The 22,378-nt window shown below is 40.8% G+C and overlaps 1 protein-coding gene across 2 annotated transcripts in view; it reads right to left on the reverse strand.

Moving 5' to 3' along the window:
• The window catches only part of IL1RAP (interleukin 1 receptor accessory protein), a 116,135-nt gene that overhangs the window by 89,746 nt on the left and 4,011 nt on the right, over positions 1–22,378 (reverse strand). The window lies entirely within an intron of this gene.

Raw genomic sequence — 22,378 nt, forward strand, 5'->3', positions numbered from 1 at the left:
GTCTCCAGACTCTCTTTAAGGAGATGTCTCCTCACTAAAATCTGTCAGACGATTTACAAGAATACCCTGGGATTGTCAACAGCCCCATTAGTGTAAGACTCGGTTACGCCTTATAACGCACACATTTGTGTGTATCCTGTGTGTGATGACAATGAGAGAGACCCTCACTCCTGTCCACGTATCCACATAGGGGAGCTTCTGGGACTAACCCCAGAATAATGTTTAATTTGGATTCATAGTGTCTGATTCAACATTACTGCAGCTCATTATTTTTTTGGCTAAAGTGAAATCCCCTGAGTGTGCTGGTGCTGAGCAAGAAAATTCCCTTTTTCCTGACTGTGTATGTTCCAGTGAATGACTGGATTTCTACCTGCCACTGCTAACACCTCAAATGCTCTAAGGCAGCATCTAGGCTTAGAAAGGAAGAGCTGATGGGAAGATGTAGCAGACTTTCCTTTGACCACTTCATATCACTCCCCAAACCCTGCACTCTGGAACTTTTCACCTGAAGCACGATTTGGGTCAAGAGAGAGGAGTGTGGTCAGGAACCAGAAGAAAGCAGGAAGTGAAGAGGTTATAAGCCAAGCCAGGAGTACATGTGGAGAGAAGCGACCCCTAGGATATTTGACTCTGAGAACACTATCCGTTCACTCATTCAACAAATATTTTCCAAATCCTCACTGTATACAAGGTGCCTTACTCAACTGCAATAATTCATGCTCTGACAGTATACACAGTGCTCTTTCCATGTCTTTCTTACTTTATTTGATATTCACAACCCTTATTCAGAAAGGAATAGAATTTTTTTGTTTTACAGATGAAGAAATTAGGTGCAAAAAAGTGAAGTGTCTTACTCAAGATATCACAGCAATCAAATAGCAGTGCTCGGTTTTAAATAAGATGCTCTGGTTGCAGCAGTGTCTATTTCAACTCTTACATCAACCCCCTCCCCCGCCCAACGCCCATGGCAGGAGATAAACTAAACATATGAAGGATGTGTTCAATATTTAGTTTGCTGCGTTTCACAAAATAACCCAAAAGATCATTCAAAAGGACAGAGATACGCTGGAGCAAGGGTCGTGGACAATGTCAATCTACATTAGTAAAATCCCTGAATTATAAGCAAAAAATATGTTCACTGGGAAAGCAGTTTTTATCGCTTTGAAAGTAATGGAGTGGCACAAATGAGACTTCTCTGGGAACTGCACAGATTTAGATTATTTGTAATTAGTGTAGCATCACTTGTATAAATGAGGGCACCGCATTCAAAGGTTTTAAAGTTGTTTATCCCAGTCGGTTTCCCAAGGAAACACCTTTGTGTTTCCAATCCTGGGCAAACAGAACTCCACTTACCGCCTATAGGCAGGATATTGAAATTTCACGGGTAGTTTTTAGTAGGTAGGTTAAAATGCTAATGATGGTGGTTGCCAGGGGCTGGGAGAGGAAGGAATAGGGAGTCAGTGTTTAAAGGGTACAATTTCTGTTGAGGAAGATTAAAAAGTTCAGGAGAGGGGTGGTGGTGATGGCTGCACAACAATGTGAATGTACTTAATGCCACAGAACTCTACACTTTCAAAATGGTTAAAATGGTAAATTTGATGTCTATTTTACCATAATAGGAAATAAAAATGTTTTAAATGCTAAAGGATTTTCAAATCAGATTCCATTATGAAGGTATATAATTTATTATGCAAGGTTAAAGACAAACCTCAGCTGAATCTCTAGTTGATCACGAACTCAGAAAAAAATAACACTTTCGTTCTAAACTGAATTAGCTTAACATACTAAAATATGTCCTAGCCTCTATTTCAGAACAAATACAAATTAAAAATAAGAAGCTTTATTTCTCTTTTTTGAACAGAAGGGAGGAGAATGAATTCCTTCTCTCTCCCTTTTTTTTCTTTTATTGGTCAGAGCATCACTTTAGAAAACCAGTAATTGTTACTAGGAAGTTCTTTCTCAAAGGCCTGGGGAGGCATCTCTTTGAAATGCAAACATCAAGACAGGGAGGGGTGTTACCTCCCCTTTGTCGTGAGAGAGCAGAAGCATCAGTGGAAACCTTGCTCAGTCGTAAAACCACTCCACATCAGACCCAGCAATCCCTCTTCTGGGTATTGATCCAAAAAAAAAAAAAATTGAGATACATTTGAAATCAGGATACCTTAAGTCGCCTTATTCACAATAGCCAAGATGTGGAAAAAAACTAAATGTCCATCTACGGATGAATGGATAAAGAAAATGTTTTAGAAACATACAATGTAATCCCATTCAGCTTTAAAAAAGAAGGCAGTTCTGCAAAAGGCGACAACGTGGGTGAACTTGGAGGACATTGTGCTAAGTGAAAGAATCTGGTCATAGAAAGACAAATACTGCATGATTCCACATAAATGAGTTATCTAAAATAGTGAAATTCATAGAACCAGAGTGGCACAGCGGTTGTCATGGCCTTGGGGGAAGGGGAAATGGGAGTTCGTAATCAATGGGAATAAAGCTTTTTGGTTGAAAGAGGTGCATCAGCCCTGGAGATCTGCTGTACAATATCGCATCTACAGCGAACAACGCTGCACTGCAGGCGTCAATTGTCGTCAAGAGTGTACATCTTATGTTAAGTATTCTTACTACAATAAATCATAATTTTAAAAATGAAAGATATGAGAAGTTTTCCTTTTGGTTAAAGCCAATTTACTAACCCAGGTGATCACCTCCATTACCAAGTAATGTCAGGATGAACTATGTTGGAAATGATGCTACCAAGTCCTCTTACTTGAGAACAAGTTAACCGTTTGTCTTGAAAACATGTATGCAGTGGACCGCTTGAGATTTCTTTCTGTTTTTGCAGCCTCTTGGTGGATTGCCTGTGATTCTCATCACATTCTATTTTAATGCTTATTCAGTAATAAAAGTGTTTTCCTTCTCTCTTACCTTTGTGAAGAGGATTTCTACCTTGAGAGGTTTTGTTTTTAACTATATTCCCCCAACACCTCCTAAACCCTGTTGACTGAAATAAATGCGCAGCCTGAAAGTTGGCGGGATGACTTGAGCCAGGATGACAGCCTCTCAGATGGCTCTGAGGGACGGCTCCCAAGAGGTAGGGGAGGAGCTAGGATATATAGGAGCTTTACAACAAAGCCAGGTAGTTGGAACATTAAAAGATTACTTATTAACTAAAGAAAACCAGGCATCTCAAGTTAAAGAATTGAGTGCTTTTCTATGTATGGGAGGAAGCAAACATTTGGGCTCATTGAATTCATTCCTTTGACAAGCACCTAGCTATCTAGGGCCAGTATCTTGTCCTCTATTATTCTGAGTCCCCTCAGGGTGCACCATTGTGAGTGGCTGCAGAGGCCGGACTGCAGGCTTGTCTTCACGGGTGGGGGGTGGGGGTGACGGCAGTTGATGACTTGATGGTTTCAGCATTCTTAGCTTACTGATATGGTTTGCAGTATTTTTCGTTCACAACCCATAATGTATAATTTTCACTAAAATAAGGGGGGAAACCTACAGCGCAGACACACATGAGAAAGACTAATTTTTGTTATTACAAACTGGCAGGAAAACCAGAAGAAAGGGCCAAATGAACTTCTGGAAGAAAAAGCAAAAGAAATTTTAAAATAACAAGTGAGTATTGATATCTATGAAAACAAATAAATGGTTAATTCTACATCCAAGACAGGTAGAAATTTCCCTGTAGACAGGCTCATGAAAGGAGGTCACAGAATGACTTCTAAAAAAAGAACTTTGTGCCTTTTGAGGATGTCAGCTTCATAATGGACATCATGAAAATACTGGTCCACCAAAGATAAAAATTGAAGGAAAAAAAAGGATGAAAGTTAAACAGAAGCCTTAAGGAAGGGGGAGGAAATAAGAGAGGGATGGAAGGAGACAGTGAGATAAAAAGAAAAGAGAGAGACAGAATGAGAATACGAATGTGGATAACAGTAATCATAATTCATAGAGACTAGTCCCTCAATGGTCTAATCAACCTTCTGCTCTTTCTGCATATCCAGTACCTCCGGGATTTCTCTAAACAAAAATTCTATGACAATTTTGTTAAGCATTTGTTAGTATTTACCCTCTTCTACGTTGTATTATGGTTATTCCTAAACATTTCTTATCTCTTATTTATTGTGAGCACTTTAAAGTCTTGAAGGAAAAACAGGTTTTATTTTGTCTTTTATAATTCATTTTTGTATTCATTACAATGCCACAAGGAGAGAACAGACTTAGAAAATATCCCCTAAATAAATTACTGAATGAATATAAGTAAAAAGAAGTATTCAAACAATTTTAGTTTTATAATCTAAACGAAATGGATTTAACAGGCATGATGTACTCAAGATGTGTTTTTAATAACAAGAAAAAAAGCAAGTATCCACTGGGCTTATTCTTACGTAGGTCAAAAAATCTACTGTTTGGTTATTTATTTATTTGATTTTTACTTAATTTTATTTTATTTAATTTATAGTCATATTATCTATATTTACTTTATTATAATTATTTGTATTTATTTTATTATGTTTATTTTAATTATGCTATTATTTGCATATTTATTGTTTTATTTGATTTACTTATTCTATTTTATTTACTTATTTTATTCATTTATGTTAATTGTAATTTTATTAATTACACTCAGCATTTTTGTGAAGGTTCAGCGGCATCATCAGAGTTATACAATTCAGAGGTTTTGAGGATGGGAATGATGAGTGGAATGACTAGGAAAACTACAAAACAAACATATTGTGACCAGAAGAGATGACAGAAGGAACAGACAATAATAAAAATAATAACTCCAGGGAAAGTATGAAAGATGGAGATGGTGGGAGAAAGAATCTGAAAAGAATCTACAACAGAAGATAGAAAAAGCTCTTTAAAATTATAAAGCTTCTCCCTTTTCAAATTTTCAAAAAGCAAATATAATCAACTAAAACATCATTTTCCTGAGATCAGATGCACCAAAATCTGATACTGGAGCTTACTCTGATTTGTGATCAGCCTTCCAATTCTTGAAACAAATATACAATTATGTCAGCTGTACAGATGCAACTCTATTAATAAAATATGTATACAAAGTGTTTCTCTGTGCCTTAAATGCAATCCCCTGGACAGTGAATTCACATGAGCTTCTGCAAGCTCCAATGCCCCAAGTCATTGTGACACTTCTCAAAGAAGTGGGAGGAGAAAACAGATTTGATAATGGGATAAGCTCCTTTGGACCAGGGACTGTAAAACCCAACCTAGCCATAGCAATGACAGGAATGAGAAAGTCTGAAAGATAGTTTGCTGACAAGAATCATGAAAATACCCTGCATCCACGTATTTCCCTCATATAACCTCCTCATTGAAAGAATAGGCTTTTATTCAACCACACACACTGAAAGGCCTCTACTGAGTGCAAAACCATCCACCGTGCCCCGCAGATGAAAGAGGAAAAGACACAGTCCCTGATCACAAGACACGGTCTATCAGGATCCATGACCCAAAAGCAATCGAGTGAAAGGCAAAGCTAGATTATCTGTCCTAAGATGCTGTTTCTCAAATAGTAGTGTGTCAGGATGACCTGGAGATCTATGTAAAACGGAGATTCTCATTCATCCAGTCTAGGACAGGACTCAAGATTCTCTTTCTAGTCCACCCCCAGAGGCTGCTCTAGCTGCTGCTTTACAGATCATAAACTGAGAAGCAACAGCCTAAATGATAAAGTGTAAATAAAGGGCTATGGAAATGTGAAGTTTAGAAGTGATTCCCTCTAGCCCACAGGAGTGGAGAAGCTTCAGAAAGAAGACCCTGCATTTAAACAGTTAGAGATGCAGAGATAATAGTTGTGTATGTCTGTGTAGGTGGTGAGGACCACAGAGATCACACAGAGAAGAGTGGGTAAGTAAAGAGGAAGGAAAGGAAGGAAAAATAAGAAGGAATTGCAAAAACAATAATATTAAAATAAGTTGAGTAACGTTGTGAAAGCAGAAAAGTGCATGAACTACTTAGAAAAATGCAAAATAAATCTGGTAAGACCAGAATGTAATCTGCAGGGGAGCAGACAAGGAATTATGGGAAACGGGCCTAGAATGGCAAGCCAGAGAGAAATGATGGAGATCTTATATGAATGTGACTCCCTTTTTGTCAGGGGGGGAAGTACATATGCTCACCAACAAGGTAGGCAAATTGCAGCTGTCAAAGTAAAGTATGCAGAATGAAACATCCAAGAAATTAGGTCTGGTCCAGAGTTATTCATAGTCCACATTTTTGTATTTATAACTAAGTACCCAAATCATTATTGTTCTTTAAAATAACTGCCTCTCTGCAAATCACAGCCCATTCTCAGCTGAATTTATTTGAAAACATTCTTCAAATGAATCTGTGTAGGACCAAAACAAAATATGGTCTGTCCCAAGCTTCTTACAGGGTCTGGCATTCAGAACCACAAAATCAAGCAGTGGCTCAGGCGAATCACAAATAATTTGCATTTATTCTCAAAACCTGGTAATTTCCAGAAACATTTCAAAATGTGATATATTGGAAAAGAGAGCCAAATGAGGCTATCAGAGTGTACAGGGTTTGCACAGCTGTCTACGTGGAAAGGCACAGCACAGTGTCAACGCATGGTAACAGAGGATGGAGGAGCTCAAAGGACGCCTAGGAAATTCAAGGAAGTGGCCAGACCCTAATGGAAAAGCTCATTGCCTCCTCTGCCAACATCATTAATAATAAACGAAGAAGACAAAAGGTGTGTAAGATAATTAAGGTAAGGAGGTCTAATAAATCCTCTATCAGTGTTTGTTTCAGTGTCTGTCCAAACCAGCAAAATCTGTGAATATGGCATTCTAGCTCTTTGGGATAAGCTATGAGTTTCATTTAGCAGGAGGCTCCAGGTGAATTCTTTAAATAAGTCTGAAAATACTGAAAAATATAAATATCACCTAGAGGTACAAACATGGATAGATAAGTGATAAAGCAGGCATACGATGCTAAGGGTGGAATCTAGGCAGTGCTTATATGGGTGTTTCCTTTAGCACATTTTCAACTTTGCTGTATGCTGTTAAATTTTCATAATAAAACACTAGGGTGATTACCTACAATCCTATCACACCCCTTTAAAAAAATATATTAGGTAGGAAGTAAAAAGATTATGTCCCCTTCTCCTCTCTTTTCAGCCTTCATTAACCCCACTGCCAACAAAACCAAATGTAACTATTAATTCAGATTTTTCTATGTTGTCATGTATAATTGTTTTCTTTTTCTTTTTTATAAAAATTGAATCATGTGTTGGTCTACAAATTGCTTCTTTTATTTAACGATATATCATGCACATTTTTCCAGATCAGTTCATAAAATTATACTTCATTCCTTTTAATGGCTAAATACAATTCCATTGTCCAGCTATACCAGTGTGTTTAACCATTTCCCTATTGATGACATTTTGATTATTTTCGAAAATGTGCTCTTTTCATACTGCACTTAGGCTTATAGTGATTCTAGTATTAATTTAAAAATCCACAGGGTCCATAGCATCAACTGAGAAGACCACAGTAAAATCTGAAGTGATTCTAGTGGTTAAGAAGTGTAACATTTAAAAGAGAAGGAAAACAAAAAACACACAGAATCAAAGGCATATAGTTACACCTCAGCAGTTGGTAATGCAACTACTAGACTGTGTCAATCATCAAGCAAATACCCAGTAGCCAAAAATCAGTGCTCTAAGCAGCAACCAGAGTGAGTTCTGCATCAACCTAAACAAAATTAATCAACTTTGCTTATAGTATACCCCTCAGCTCCTCATTCTAGCAACTTGGTTATCTGAGTCTTCATGCCAAAGCACAGAGAGTAGCAAATCGGGATGAAAGGCAAGGCTTTTATGAGTAGGCATGCTGATGGCAGTGGGAAAGCTGAGCTATTAAAAGCAAACAAGAAAACTAAAGAGCAAAAAGAAAAATAGAAAACAGTGATCTGGAGGTCTGGGACTCTGTAGTGTTGGAGTCCTACATATTTTAGTAGGTCCTGGGGACATCATTATGCACAGTAAAAAATAATTGATGCTCACAGTGATGGCTCTGCATTATTAATTAAAGGTATAATTTCTCAGGATTCTCACTACAAGGTAGCTGTGTGGTATGGAATACACTTTAGGAAGACACACTATTAAACCAGTTACAAGATCCTTGATCACAGAAGACCTGCCGAAGGCCTTGGGCCAACCTCCTCACTCAGAAAAATAAAAGCACAGGATTGATCCAAGGTCAGTTGGTTGTTGGAAACAATCAGAGCCATAGTCCAGGACAGGTTGAATCTTATTCTGTGTTTGTGGCTACGCCATGAGTACAAAATTGTAAGGAATTGAAATCTTAACTTTTCCTAACACTCTACATCCCTGAAAGAACTGAGTGTTTTCAGCGAGCTGAGGTTTTACCTTAGGAAATGCTGTAATCAGAATTGTGAAGGTGAGTGGCCCTGGCGGGGAACTGGGAATGAGTTATAAGGCATGGTTTTCCTTGGAAAAGAGACCTTCTCAACCTAAGAGAAAGAAGGGTGTTATATGTTGGCCAAAAAGATAGCTACACGAAAGGGCACTTACGTCCAAAACATTTATCATGGAGAAAATAACGCATACACATAAATCAGATCTTGCTAGTATGTTCTTCTAGTCACCAACCTATTGTTTAGAGGCAATCAGCTTTGAGAATCTGGCCTGATTCTTCCTCTAAAGACTCATCATTGCTAAATAAACTGAATAGGTAATGCTTTTGAAAGAGAGTTGCCCAAGAAGGCAGGAGATCTGAGTTCAAGGCTCTGTGTAAGTCTGGATAAGGGCCTTAAGGTTGTTACGTGTAAAATGAATGAATTAAACTTGGTAATTTCTAAACTTCCTCATGGCTGTGATTCATGTTCCTAGTCAGGTCTTAGCAAAGAGAAATAAGACACATAGGGGAAATCCGAATACCCTGTATTATACAACACAGACAGAATTTCATATATTTGCAGGAAAAGCTTGTTGCAACAAAGCCTTCCTCTATTTAAAACAGAGGACATAGTTTCCTAAGACTTAATCTCCACTTGGCTGTTTTTTTTTTTTTTAATTCTCTCCCCTCTTTATCTATCTTCTCATCAAGATGACCTCTAGAAAATCAGCAAAGGCTCAGAAGTCAAATAATGTTATTTGGGATACTGCTCAGAAAGCAGGAGCCTCGGAGGGAGAGGTGACGTTCACGAGGTCAATGGCTTCCTGGCAAAAATGTGAAACGGGGGCTTTTGATTCCCAGGTCAAGCTTTTCTCTGGTGAAGCCAGGCTGCTTCCCAACTCTGAAAAGCTACTAAGAAATATAACTGTCCCCTAAAAATAACACGCAATTTACAGCCCAGGAAAGAGCCACGTTTAAATAAGCAATGGTCCTGAGTCAAGGGAAGACGGCTACTTGGGCGCGGGAGCCCTGAGCCAGCTGCCAGGACAGCCAAAGCCGCTGTTCTCTTCCCAGGACTTCGTGAAGATGAATGGCGGGTACGTGAAATCTTGGCCAAAGTACCCCCGGGCCGTGTTGGGCCAGACCCCTAAAGGAAGCCTTGAAGCTATGACAATTTAAACATGTTGATTTCTGGGGACAGTGGGGCTGACCTGACACGCGGCAGCTGTGAGTTCCTGAAGTGTCCCTGTAAGGAATAGGACTTCCCAGGTTGAACTACCCAAACGCGACAGATTTGAGCAAAGCATACTTGGTTATACCATTTCATTTAAACAAACACACAAACAAACAAACAAACAAATGAACTGAGTTGGAGATGGGTAAAGTCTTGGTCAGTCCTGCGGGGAAAGATCACCGTATCTCATTCAAAGGCATTGTCTGTTCTTACATGCAGTACCGCCAGTTTGGGTAACGCTTACTCTTTGAAACCAAAGCTGTTAATCAATTGCTGGACATTTTCTATCATTTTAGCACTCCTTCCTTCAAGAACCGAGGAAATGTCTCAATTCTGACATCACATCAAAGGATTATCATTCTTGAACAGCACAGCTTTCAGATTAGTAGTAAGCCAATTAAAAAAAAACAGGGAAAGAAAAAAAAAGAAGAAAAAAAAGGAGCTTTGCCCTCTTGACATCCTGTCTTGCGAGCGGCTCTCCTTTGATCGGGTGAGAAGAGACTGCTCTCAAAGACACTCCTCACATGCTGCCAAGTGCAGAGGGAGTATTTTGCAGGGGATGCGAGTCTGGTCTGACCCGGGCTTGTTTCAGGGCGTGTCTTCATTCCTCCAAGAGGTCTGCCCTGGGCAAGACTCCATTCATTAGTAATTAAAAAAAAAAAAAAAAAAAAAATCCAGAGCTGGCAGCCAGAGGGAGGTTTTTCTACACGGATGTGCACCTCCCACGTGCTCTGGTCACAGACACGACCGGGCTGGTGAGAGGGCCCGACGGATCCGTGCCAGGCCCAGATACAAGTCTTCCATTCTGACCCGGAGTGCTGCCAAGCGGGAAGAAACCACATCCTTCCTCATCCTGAGTCCCCTTCTTAAATCGAGTAGTTGTTCAGATGGGGGAAGCACAGTGGGGAGGGAGGAGGCGGTATCACTAGTTGGTGTCAATTATAACAAGGGGAAACCTTTATTCCCGAGATATAGTTTCTTCAGTGAATTCAAGACAGAACCTCGAGGCCGGAAAGGCCCTCAAATGTCATTTTTATTCAAACTTCTTTTTTCCGATACTCACTTCTCTCTGGAACATCCTTGCCAAGTGGATGGGGGTAGGAGGCTCTCTAAATATCTCTAGGAATGGTGACATCACTATCAGTTTAGTTTCCATATGACTGAAGTGTAACAAGTATCTCATTATGTCAAGTAGGATTTGGATCCCCTGGAATTTCTACCTACTTGTCCTGGTTGAGGTCTCTGGAGCCACGTCTCTTCTACAGACACCTCTGGACGTTTAACCCAGTGGTTCCAGTATTTAAACGCATCATTTCCATGTCTCCCTAGAGCTCACTGTCAAAAACAGGAGACTAGGGTGTTTGGAAGGTGCCTGGTCCCCTATCTGCCTCTCCAAACCCCAAAGCATACTGAGGAAATGAAAATGCCATTAAAACAGGAAGAACTGACATCAGTTGGTTATGGCACCTCCTCTGCTGTCTGGGCCTTAAGCCTTAAGCCTCCTAGACTGAAAAAGGAGAGTAGGAAGCCATAAGTGACCAGTGAGCTAGCTCACCCAAGCTAGGTTTCTAGGGAGCCATCAGGCAGAGCAGAGCATTGTTTACAAGATGCTCATACGTGTGTAAGCAGGGGGATGGGGCCTTGGGACAGATGGTACCCCGCAGCACACTGAAGCAAAGCACAGGGTTTCAGCACGGGCTTTGCGTCACACAGGCCTGGAAGCGAATCCTCTGTAGCTGTGCAAGCTTCTTAACCGCGCTGAGTCTCGGTTTCCAAGTTGGTGAACAGGGTGAGGGAAACACCTCAAGGAATGAGGTCTGAGGATCGTGCGAGAGAACTTTATGACACCTAGCCCATAGTAAGAACTTCAATTTCTTAGCTATTATTTGTTTATTGCTAGAAGACTAGCTTTCAGTTCTCCCAAACTTCCCCTTAAATACTGTAGCAAATTCAGGAAGCAGAAAACCCACATGTTTGGTAGAAAGAAATTAGGGCAGTTCTCACGTGGAAGAAGCAAAGCAGGAGAAGCCGCATGTTACAGAAGAAAGTACACTGTACTGGAACTTGGAAAGCCAGGTGGAGACAGGTTTGGCAGACTCTAAACCAGAACATCCTTTCCTAGCCTATTTGCAAAGCCAGCGGTTTATTCTTAGACCCCACGATGCAGGATTCTCAGAGAACCATTACAAGTACTCCTTTTAACGGCAGCTAGGAAACCTTGATTTCTATATGCCTCCTCCTGCCCCCCTGAGCCATGTCTCAGGGAGCTGCGTTAATAACAGCAACAATCCTCGACTCCCCAACGTACAGGACCTGAGGTTGTCATCCTAACGGGATATGCCGGAGGGCTTCTTCTGGGAGGAAAAACCACTGCAGGGGTGCACTGAGTGGAGGTTCTAAGTTTTGCATTCACTTGCTGTTCACTGTTGATGCCTCAGTGATACAGCACTGGGTGTAAGTGTGTGTTTTCAATAAGTCGAGACAAGCAAGTGAGTTCTGCTGTGTTTTGACAAGTGGAAAGCCAGGAGTTAGGATTTTTAAACATTCAGGAGTATGTGCTTGGAAGTGCTGTCAGGGGAGACTTAATGGAATGCCTTATTCAAAGATGTGTGGATCTCCCAGGGATGTTAAGGTACCTACTCATGTGTGCTCTTGGACAGAAGGCTTTCCTCTTTATCCTGTGTTTAGTGTTCTGTGCTCCGATGGAAGGCAGTTAAAATCCTGCAAGAGGGTGAGGAATCAGACAGCTGGAGCTGTAACACCTGGGTTACCAGAAGCCTGCCTTCTGGGTGGAAACAGACCTTAAAGGTAACGAAGTCCAAAAGCTATGGACAGATTTAGAACATAGACACAGCAGAACCGGAGACGTGTCCCAAGAAGGCAGTGGTGCACAGAGTGAAATGAAAAGCGTGCACCGAATCCATGAATCTGCAGCGAGAGCTCTTGAATCATCGAGGGCGAAGTGGGCCCTTGATGGTTGTCACAACCGCCCAGCTTCAGTTTTCTCACTTACACTAATTCAGACCAAACTGACCTTGCAGAGTTGTTGTCAAATCAAATGAGATAATGGACTTGTAATTTGCAGACTGATAGGCATTGAACTGACACATGGGAATACTCCTATTACCACCAAGTAAAACCAAAAAGCATTATTTTACTAAGCAAAATAAGTAATATTTATTTTTAAAAGATCTTCCTCTTAAGACGATACTGATGTGGTTGCCGATGCCAATTTCATCTCAGTCAGTGCTCCAATTACATACGCAGTTTCTCGTGCTCTTCACATACCAAAGGCAGAAGCATCAGGGGATTTTAAAGAACAGTGATCTAGGCATGCTATAAGGATATTAGTTGACAACATTAGCCATAGGTTGAATCACTTTGCCTTGCAATGTACACCAACATTTTTTAATTCCCAGGATGGTCCTGAGCAACCTCTTGTGATGACTCTGAGTCACCTCCCTCGGTGAGAGCAGAAGAGAGCTCTGGGAATTCAGATGTTCTTGCTTGGACAATTATAATAGAATGCTCATTAATTGCCCCACCTATTCCCTTTCTACGCTACAGTGCCTTGACACCCACTGCCAGACCTGTCTAAAACACAGATCTAATAATGTTCCTCCCTTATTCAAGAACATTCAATGCTTCTCCTTGCCTTACAGGATTAAGCAAAAAATTCCTCAACAGGATAGGTAAGGTCCTCAAAATACAGCCTCTGCTCACCTCTTTAAAGTCTGATCTTCAATGACTCCGGTGCTCATACACCATCTCCTGGTCCAAGTGGGCTCTCTCCAAGCAAGGCGTCTCCTTTCCTCCCCTCATTTATGTTTTCATCCTGTCCCCTTTATCTGTTATATCACTTGTGGTTTTTAACTGTATTGTCTTAGTTCAACTGGAATGATGGTTTCCAGAATCCCCTTCTCCAAATGGTTCCGAGTTAGGGTTGGTCCCAGGGAAATCTGCATGAGGTCTGGGTGGGAGAAGTGAAGCAGTAGCGATCGCTTTGGGAGGGTCTGTCTAGGCACCTGGGTACCACTGCATCTCATGCACGCTGATCTGCTGGCTCACCTCTGAGGTGGGGGCAGCAGCCAGGCCTTCTGCTCCTTCAGCTCCTGCCAGATCTTCTCCTTCAACTTCTCCATGTCCGAGGCCAGGCAGGCATGAAGCTCCGTGGCTAAGAGCACCAGCTCCTTCTGCAGCCCACCCACATGGTCAGGGTCAGATGCAGTGAGAGTTAGTTAAGGGTGGCAGTTTGTCCCCATGGGTTGCAAATTGTTCTCTTCCACTTCACAATCAGCTTATCTTCCTGCCTGCCTGCCCACCACGAGCAGAGGTAACAGACTTCTTCACCAGTTCCTTCTCAGGGTCCTCAGTGACTTTTTTTGTTGATCTCCCAACTGTCCCCTTATGAGGCTTTAACTGACCAGCTTCACCCACAATTGTAAGACTAATGCCTACGATAAATTCCATATTCTATATCATTCATCCATATCATTTCTGTTCTCCTGGTTGGACCCTAACTCATACGCCTCTCCTCCCCACCAATTTCTCTGTGTCCAAAATCTGTCTGTCCATCACTTCAAGATTCACTTCAAACACCACTTCCTCAAAAACCCCTTCCGGAGTGACACAGTTGCCTCTTCCCTTGAAACACCAAAATATTTTACCACGTATCTGAAAGTTATGTTACATGCTCTTAGACTAATCCGAATATCATACAAGTTGTCTTACAAACCCCTGTGCATCTCATCTTTCATAACGATCTAGACATTTTTATTCTTCAGGGGCTGGGTTTGTGTGACTGCATTTTAATTTCCCAGTCTCACCAGTGTCTTGCCTACAGAAGATTCTCTGAAAATGCTTAGTGTCCAAAAGAGTAAATGACTTAGCCACGCCACCACTCCGTTTTTCATAACACAGGTAAAGGAAACCCAACGCGACTGTGTGTGGCGTAGCCTCACTTACGTGGAAACTATTTCTATCGTTACTTTACCCTTCCATTCTCTTCCCTTAGAAAAGAGCCTCTCCAGTCTGAATCCAATGCTGTTTATTCTTACCATATATCTGATTCTAATAAAACCCGTTAGCTGGCTCTCTGGTCTATAATAAAGCAGAAACAGCTAATTACAAGGGGACAAGAGAGAAAAACTGCTCGAACAAGACATGCTGAAAGCTAGAAGTAATAGCAAACAACGAAAAGAGAAAGAAGACAAAAAATTTATGAAAATCAGATTACACAAATTTAAAATACCAGTCTGAGCCACTGAGTATATGGGTAAATGATTTCACCTTAATAAATTCTAAAGGAGTTACAGTTCATTCTAATGAACTGTCCTGAATCACCAAGTTTAAGTAATGCTACCTAATTTAGAATAATCTCCTGAAATTATTTTAAAACAAAAGTCTTAAAGAAAGTTACATATTAAAAAAAAAAGTTACATATTGAAATTTCACCATTAAAAAAAAAAATCCCAAGGGACACCCATTCTTAAAAAGAAAAAGAGAATTTTTTTTATCATACATTTATTCAACAAATATGCAGTGAGTGTCAGCTATGACTCAGGCACTGTAGTTGGGCGTGTGCATGTGTGTGTGTGTGTGTGTGTTTGTACATGTGTATGTACCTTTTCTCAAAGGAAATCATCAAACTTGGGAGATGTGGGACAATAAAAATTAAAAATTACACCTTTTAAATATTGGTTTCTCACAAAGAAACAAGTAAATGCAACAAACAAAATAAGACTGAGTTCATTGTTACTAGAGTCTTCCAGGGTAAAATAAACTGTCAACTAGAATGAAGCTACTTGCCTTCCCCACACAACCTTTGCCTGATTTCTCTGCCAAACATCTCTTCACAGCAGGGAAGGTCCCTGGAGACGCTTAAAGGTGTTACAACTATGCACAATTTGCTTGGGAAGAAAAATGTGACAAAACACACATAAGAAATATTTGTTTCTATCATCACAGTCCCCAACACACATAGGGAGGCAACTGTGGCAGGTTTGTTTTTTTTTTTTTTTTTTCCCCCCTGGTTTACAACTCAAATTTAAAATTCACATAGTTTTGAAATAGGATTAAATGAGATAATGAAAATAAAGCGCTCAGCACAGATCCTGGCACACAAGGAGCACTGAATCAATATTAGCGATTATGATTAGCAAGAGGTCCTAAACTTCCGGCAAGCTCTGCAAATTAGCCTCATTAAGTGTTATGGGGGGGGGCAAAATTTAAGTCTTCTGCTATTTTTCCTTTGTCACCCAGAATGCTCTGGGGCCATCATTGGAATACAAAAGAATTTTTTCAGCAAGCCAGGCCTGGCTGGGGAGAATGATGGACAGGGTCAGAAGTGCTGCCTGCAGGTATGTCAGACGTTTGGAGGAGAGAAGCAGGGCAGTCCTACGGCACCTTTGCCCTCATGTCCTTCCCCAGGACTGGCCCTTCTACTTACAGGAGTGTCTGCTGAGGGCAAGGTAGCAGAATGGGTCCTGGAGCAAAATTAACATCGCTGATTACATGATTGGATCTTTGGCTTTGATTTTTTAAAGGATGTCAATAAAATTCGCACAACTGAAAACTGGGGCACGTGTAAGTGGAAGCATGTTCGGAGAGATTATTTTAGTTCAAAAAATAATAAAAACAGCTTAAATGGACTGAGCACTAATTACGTTGTAGGCACCGTGCCTACATATTTTATCCTAAAACAATTCTATACCCTTATGCCAACAACACGAAGGAGGATCAGGTTTACAGACGTGAAGTAAGTTTACCGTATCCCAGAGGTATTAAGTAGTATTACCCTGTCCAAGTTGTTTCAGCCTAAAACCCACATTGTTACCACTATCTACTTATGAACTATTACAATTTGAAAGAATAGGTCACCCATTCATTCACTGATTCAGTACCCTTATTGAACTATTCCTTCATAGGAGGCGCCATGAAGCCAGACAAGGAGAGACACATAAAATATTCAGGGCCACTTCTTACAATCAAAGGGCAGAATGGTATAGCGGTGAAGCTCGCCCAAGCGCAAACGGTAACTCTACTGCTGACTAACTCTGCGACCTTGGTCTTGGTTTTCTCCTCTGTAACATGGTGATTATAAAGCTATTCGGAGGTTTCTATAAGCTACTGTTTGTAAGGCTTCTATTATTTCGATCACGTATGAGACTGCACGTTGCATGTGTTGGTAGAGATTTCAGGGAGGAGTTCTACTCCTTGAGAGAAGAGTTAGGGACCCTTTAGACTTGTAGAGCCAAAAAGAAGAAACTGATCTTATCTGGAATTAAATTTGCCTTTCACATGCTCACTCTTCAGGACAGCATATTTCAGAAACTAGTACCTAAAATCTTGTAAGGAAATAGCTCTAGATCCAACGTTTTGGGGGGCAGATTACATAAAACACCTACACAACAACTGTAAATTTTCCAGCTGAATTGAACTGAACAACAGTGCATACGTTTCCATCCGTTACTTAGTGCATCTGGAAAAAAGAATGATATTGTTGGAGAAAAAGAAAAGGAATCTGGGTTTGCCTGTTCAACCTGTTTTGTTTTGTTTTGTAGGATAAGCTAATGGGAAAGGAAGGCTACGAGTGGCGCATCAGTGAAACCAAACTGTCTCCTCATCTGCTCTCAGGTGCCTACATGAGGTCAGAACAGTTTACCCCTTCATCTTATAAATAAATTCCTCCATTTCCTTCACTGTCTGTTCAAGGTTCCAAATATGTCAGACCTGGTCACCATCCTACGTCAGTCCTTTCAGTGACTTCCTGCTGCATTTTGTATAAAGTCCCAGCTCCTTACCTTGGCTTGTAAGGCCGGTCTGATCTAGCCCCTGCTTATCTCAGCACCTTATTTCCAGACCTTCTCTCCCCCTGACATGGCCCCTGTCACCTCAGCCAGGAGCAGATCGATCCTGGCTCCTTCTCAGGCTTTTTTCTTAGCTCAGACATCACCTTCTCAGAGGCGCCACCCCGAACCCCCTATTTAAAATTGCTCCTCCTCCACTTCCCTCCAGCATCACTGTGGTTGTCATTGTTTTCATCTCAGCCCCTTACATCTTATCCTGAAGTCACTTGTATTTCTTCTGTTTACTTGTCTGTCGTCTGTTTACTCATATGTAAATGAGTAACCTCATGTAGAAATATAAAAACAGATTTAAGAAAAAGTTTCTGCTGTAGAGCACAGGGAACTATGTTCAATATCTTGTAATAACTTTTAATGAAAAAAATGTGAAAACAAATATATGTATGTCTATGCATGCCTGGGACATTGTGCTGTGCACCAGAAACTGACACATCGTAATTGACGGTACTTCATAAATAAATAAATAAATAAATAAATAAATAAATAAATAAATAAATAAAATGAGTAACCTCAACACCTCTGCTTTCCAAGGCAATTTTGGACAACTTCTAAATATATGTATATACACACACACGTATACCTACATATAAATTTGTATTTCAATATTCTAAAAATGTATGTGTATACGTGTATATATGTGTGTGTGTGTGTGCATATATATAAAACCAATTTTGTATTCCAACGTTATATACATAGACTTCATTTCTTTGTTCATTTCCATCTATTTCTTTCTACTCCTTGGGGACAAATAATACTAACATCTATACATTTATTTATTCAACATTTACTCAGAATCAGGCAGATGTTATTTGCTGGACATTATTTTAGGCACCTGGAATGCAGCGGTCAGCCAAACCAAGGTCCCTTCCCTTGTGGATTTTACACTCTTGTGGGGGCAAACTAAACAGTAAACAATAGACAGGCTAAACTTATTAATTAAATAGTCTGTTGAAGCTAACAAGGTGACAACTGCTAAGGGGAAACACATCACTATATGTGAAGTGGATAAGCAGCAAGGACTTACTGTACAGCACAGGGAACTCTATTCAACTTCTCGTAATGGGCCATAATGAAAAAGAAACTGAAAAAAATACATATGTACGTGCAGAACTGAATTGCTTTGCTGTACACCTGAAACTAACATTGTCAATTGACTACACTTCAATAAAAAATAAGAATAAGATTTTCTCAGACCAGGTAAAGCATCTATTTGACGTACCCCCTCTCTCCATCTGAGTTTTATCTGAGTCTCAACAAAGGGGCAAGGTTATGGAGTAAACAGCAGCGCTGAATGAAGAGGGAGGACTGAATATTTATTTAGGGCCTTTCTGGTGGGCCCTTACATGTAGGGACTTACTATACTTAACCTCACTTTAACCTCTCTAATATAAGTAAATGTACCGCTATAGGCATAGATAAAGATGTACATATCCGTCTAACTACGAGACAGCCAGAGCGTGCATCTGACCATTTCACAGATGAGGAAACTAAGTCTGGGCAGGCTAAGCAGGCCGCATTTAAGGTTCAAACCCAACTCTGACTCCAAAGCCAACCCACTTTTCACTTCATACCCACTTTATCCATTCAGCCCCCAGCCCCTGCCATTGTCTCACACTGTAATTGGAAAACTGAAGTTTAATTTTCCAGAAAAGTGCTATTTAGTGTGTATTACCACTCTCGTGTCCATCGTTTCTCTAGGTTGAAAGAACTCCTATTTCAGTGAGAGCTAAGCTTCTTCCACGGGCACTAAATTAGCTCAAAAGAAGAAAGTAGAAAATATGCACTCATAATGCTCAAATCCAAATTAAAGCCAAATATTGTATCCCTTTATTTCTCTGTAGAAGATTATGGTGATTAATGAGGATACAGAGCTTGCTTTATAGAAAAAAAAAAAAGCTCTTTTTTCATTGCCCAAACAATAAGTGTCAGTGTGCCTAACTCAGCTGCCTGTTAACTCCTCCCACCCCCAAACCTGAATCCTAAGGGAGAGAACAGTGTGTAGGTTGCGGGAATGTGTCCGAACCACATCCTTAAGGACACAGAAGGTGTCTTGACAGATCTGACTCCTAGTGCAGTGCTCACTTGTGATTCTCATTGAGGCCAGGAGGCTACGTGATACCCGGGTTTTATGATGCTCCACGTGCCAGGACATGTGGATGACTCTGTGGAAGGAAGAATCCAGATCTACTTGGTTTTACGTGGCATCTGGACAGGCACAGATTCATAGAACACTGTGCCTTAGAGAGTACCTTGTCCAAATTCCTCCTCCTAGAGGTGAGAAAAAGGACTTTTAGAGAAGGAAAAAAAGACACTAACCAGTACCAGGGCTGTTGGGCTGAATGACTGAAGGAAAAAAGCATAACCTTGGAGTTAGAAAGCTAGGCTCCAAGTCCCAGCTCCGTTATTTGCTGGCTGTGTGGCCTTAGCAAATATCTCACCTTTTAGACTCAGGATGTAAAATGTTGTTGACAATATTTGCCGTGATTACTTCAGATTATTGTAAGAAAGAAAAAATGCTTGTGTGCATGTGTATATAGACTATAACGGGCCTTTTGAGGGCTTCAAGTTCTGCATAAACAAAAACTGTTACCTTGAACCTAGGTCTTCCGCTTTCTAATCCACTATTGATTTGGGCATGCAGTTGAATATCACTGCAGTTGTTATTCACAATGAGAGTTAAAATCCCCACGTGCCAGACTCGTGACAAATGTATGGGCATCTGATACCTACCAAATGCCGGATGACATGGGTTTTATTATACTCTTTTTACAGATGATGGGAATAAAGTAGAGATAGACCAAGTAACTTGTCCAATGTCAAACCCAGGGATGTTGGTCTGATGCTAAAGCCCACGATGTCACACAGCCACAGCTTCAGGTCACCATGGCATCTAACCACAACTGGCTTAAGGAGCCACGTTATCTATGAAAGGAACATTTCCAGATATCAGAGAACTGACTGGCTCTCTTTTTTGTTGTCTTTCTTTAGCATTGATTGGGAAAAGAAGCAGATAGTGTAATCATATGAACTTATGTGCCAGACAGGAAGAAACCACAGGCATCTCCTAGATATAAACTAGACATAAAAGGTCACCTGTCCTTATGTCCAATTATGTTAAATAATAGCTAGCCTGGTATGAATTCTTCACCGCCTTTAGAAGTTGAGATCGAAGCTCATAGCAGCTGCCCACTTCCCTGGCAACTTCCTATTTTCTTTCAGGTAATTTATTTATGACACTTGACATTAACTGTACTGTCAATATATGTAAGCATGAACTTCAGTGTCGTCCTTCACTGTGTTTGCTGCAAACTGCCCTGTATTATTAGGATAAAACTGTCTTTTTCCATCATTGAGCCAGTGATGTCTAACCTCCGTAGAGTCTGTGACTCCTTATCATTTGTCTGATTTTGTGACTACAAAGTTAAAAAAAAAATTATCAAGTTACCTTATTATTCTGTAGTGATGGCCTCTGAGATAATTCATGATATGATAAAGTATGAGAAAACTGGAAAGCCAGTGCTGGGTGTCCCTGGCACAGCATGAATCCCTCATCTGTTTGAGTCTGCATCTCTTATGTATAGGGCACCGTGCCCTCAGGTGTTTAGGCGCTAATTAGGGACTTGGACAAGAACACAAAGGGGCAAATTATTGGTCCACAGTTTAAAAGATATACATACATGTATATATTTAAAAATCACAATAGAGATAGAAAGATGTTATAAGCATTTAAAGGGATCCCAAAGATTGGGAAGAATCAAGAAAGGATTTGAGTAGCAGGTTTGGGAGGGTAAGAGGGGGGAAAGGAGAAGCAGCTGAGGTGGTGTGGTGTGAGGATACAGGGAGGGGACAGTCATGAATCTAGTTATTCTCATCCTCAGGTCTGACAGTGTGGTGTCTAGTTAAACGTGGTCCAGTAGACCAAACAACTTTGTGCTCAGGAACACACTCATTCTAATTCTCACTAATTGGATAACTGTGGGCAATTCTCTAAGTCTCTTGGAGCCTCAGTTCTTTCATCTGTAAAAGGCAGGCAATAATATGTATCTGAGAGTTATTTTTATGCTTAAATGAAATGACAGAAGTACATGCACCAGTGAATGCTGATTTCCCTCGTCCTCCTCTGTTTGACCAGAAAATAGATTTCTTGGCATGAAACAATCAGGGTATTTTCTTTTTATTCTCCTTTCCCTTTTTAGCCTTGACTTTTACAAAGAGATGTGGTGATGGGATTTCAGAGTTGAAAGGAATCTTAAACAAAAATAACAATGTATTGTAGTGGAGGAAGCTTCGAGATCAACTAGAGAAGCCCCTTCACATTCAGGCCCCAAAGCAGAGAGACTCTCCACTGACAAGGCAGGGTGATGCCAGAATCAGATCGGCAGGACCTGCACAAGGTCAGGTCCCTCCTAGCTCTGAAATGACAGGCAGAAAGGCATCCCAGCATCAGTACTTGCTTTGTGCTACGTGACAAGGTCCTGCTATTCAACCTCGCTGAGACTCAGTTGCCTCAAAAAAAAACAAACCAGGATGACTGCAAGGACTGAACGAGATGCTCTAGGCACTCAGTAGGAGCCACAATGGAGTTCAGCAAAAGGGTCACTATTAAATTTTGATTTTTACAACTGAACAAAACTCATAAATCGAAAGAACTGATGGCAGAAGAAAGAATTCCTGTTTCTGAAATGCCTCCTATGAGTAAGGGGCTGAGAAGGAGACTGGAGCTTCTAGGTAGGTGCCAGTGTTCCTGTTCCCCAGTCAAGGAGACTGAGGCCCATGTCAGAGTGACACCTTGCCTGAGGTACCGCCAGACGCTGAGACTCCACACTGTCACAGCTGTGAGAGCTAGTCGGAACACAGTTAGGCCACAAGGTCTCCTCCAACCCCGG

This window comes from Camelus bactrianus, chromosome 1, assembly GCF_048773025.1.
Source record: "Camelus bactrianus isolate YW-2024 breed Bactrian camel chromosome 1, ASM4877302v1, whole genome shotgun sequence".
Classification (NCBI taxonomy): domain Eukaryota; kingdom Metazoa; phylum Chordata; class Mammalia; order Artiodactyla; family Camelidae; genus Camelus; species Camelus bactrianus.